Here is a 2,218-nt window from a genome sequence, read left to right on the forward strand (position 1 = left end):
TCTGGGGGTTTTCTACAATAGCGCCTGGGCTTTCTCACTGCTTAGCGACATCGAGAGCTCAGACCGCAACCTCCTTAAGTGGAGCCATCTCCACGCAGAGAGACTAATCCTCCGTACCAAGCAGAGAGGTGGCACTCAAGGCACGAAACACTCGCTCCTCGTCTCAAGTGGCAGGCTGGGAGGCGACTGTAATAGATTTACCATAATGCAATTAGATGTCCACCAGGGCAGGCCGATCTGTCAGTGACACTCCTAAGGCAGGAGAGGGAGGGGGCTCAAAGCGGAGCGCTGACTTGTTGAGCGCAGAGGGAGGAAACCAGATCTTGCGGTTCAAAACGGAGACCTGGCTATTTCGCCTGTGTCCTTCTTGCCTTCCGAAGTTCCCAGCCTCAGTTTCACGTGACTGGAAACCTTAAAATGTCCCAGGAGGAAGATGGATGAGACATTCTAAAAACAAGGGGCACACCAAGAAGTGCCACCAACACAGGGCTGTTTAAAAGAATCCCAGTACGTTTCCCAACACAATTCAAAGTGTTGGTGCTGACCTTGAAAGCCCTAAACGGCCTTGGCCCAGGATATCTGAAGGAGCGTCTCCACCCCCATCGTTCTGCCTTGACACTGAGGTCCAGCTCCGAGGTCCTTCTGGTGGTTCCCTCCCTGCGAGAAGTGAAGTTACAGGGAACCAGGCAGAGGGCCTTCTCGGTGGTGGCGCCCACCCTGTGGAACACGCTCCCACAAGATGTCAAGGAAATAAACAACTACCAGACTTTTAGAAGATATCTGAAGGCAGCACTGTTTAGAGAAGTTTTTGATGTCTAATGTTTTATTGTATTTTTAATATTTTGTTGGGAGCCGCCCAGAGTGGCCGGGGAAACCTAGCCAAATGGCCGGGGTCCAAATAATCTATTATTAATTAATAATATTATTATTATTAATTATTATTATTATTATTATTATTATTATTATTATTATTACTACTACTACTACTACTACTACTACTACTACTACTACAGTGGTACCTCTGGTTGAAAACTGAATCCGTTCCAGAGGCCTGATCGCAACATGAAAGGAATGCAACCCACATCTGCGCACATGCTGGTCGGGATTTGCTGCTTCTGCGCATGTGCGTGACATCATTTTGCACGCATGCGCGAGTGGCAAAACCCGGAAGTAACACTTTCCGGTACTTCTGGGTCGCCGTGGGACACAACCTGAAAAAACGTAACATGAAGCAAACGTAACTGTACTATTATTATATCCAGGGACAAACCACTTAGCTATTAGCCAATTTTTACCTCCTTTTCTTAATGGCAACATGGACCATCCATAATGCAGGAAGAGTCTTCACAACTGTGAACAGGGCAGTGGGGTGGAGGCAAGGGAAGACAAGCTACAGCACAGGCTTCCTCAACCCTCCAGATGTTTTGAGACTACAATTCCCAGCATCCCCGACCACTGGTCCTGCTAGCTAGGGATCATGGGAGTTGTAGGCCAAAAACATCTGGAGGGCCAAGGCTGGGGAAGCCTGCTACAGCAACTAACTAGAACATTGTTCATTGATCCTGCTCAAGGTGAAACAGAGAAAGCATTTTGGTACCTGAAATTCATTCAGATTGTGCAGATAAAATATAACTGATGTAATTCTACAGGATGTGCTATTATTGTGTTTGAAAAGGGTCAAGACCCAAGGATTTCCCCCTGCCCCCAGGCATGCACCTCCAGGTGGTACAGGTGTCGGGCACCTTCACTTGGTTGCAAGTGGTTGAAAGCGAGGTGCAAAATGCGCCTTGCGCCTGCCTAATTTCAAGTGCTGCCTCCAGGTGTCTTAAGACTACAGATCCCACCAGGCCCAGCCAGCATGGGCAGCAGCCAGGGAAGGTGTGAGTCACAGCCCTAACTTCTCGAGGGCACAGTGTGGCCTACCCCTGTTTTAAGAAGAAAATACGCCAGGTTCTTGGCAGCTGACCTGAGCTGGGACGCTGGAATTCTACCTTGGCGCAGGGTTATCCGCACACCTCGTGCCTAAACCGCGGGCACAAACTGCAGAACCACTTCGACCCTTTGCAGGAGCTAGGCTGGCGCGTGGCTGGATGCCTCGGGTGCCACGATGCGAAGGAAAGAACAGGACAAGAACACAACCAATAAAGACGCCGGAGGCCAACCCATTTCCCAGAGCGGCAAGAGGAGGCAATAACCAAGACAAACAACATGCCCGGAG

The sequence above is a fragment of the Podarcis muralis genome, chromosome 5 (genome assembly GCF_964188315.1).
Source record: "Podarcis muralis chromosome 5, rPodMur119.hap1.1, whole genome shotgun sequence".
NCBI classification, from domain to species: domain Eukaryota; kingdom Metazoa; phylum Chordata; class Lepidosauria; order Squamata; family Lacertidae; genus Podarcis; species Podarcis muralis.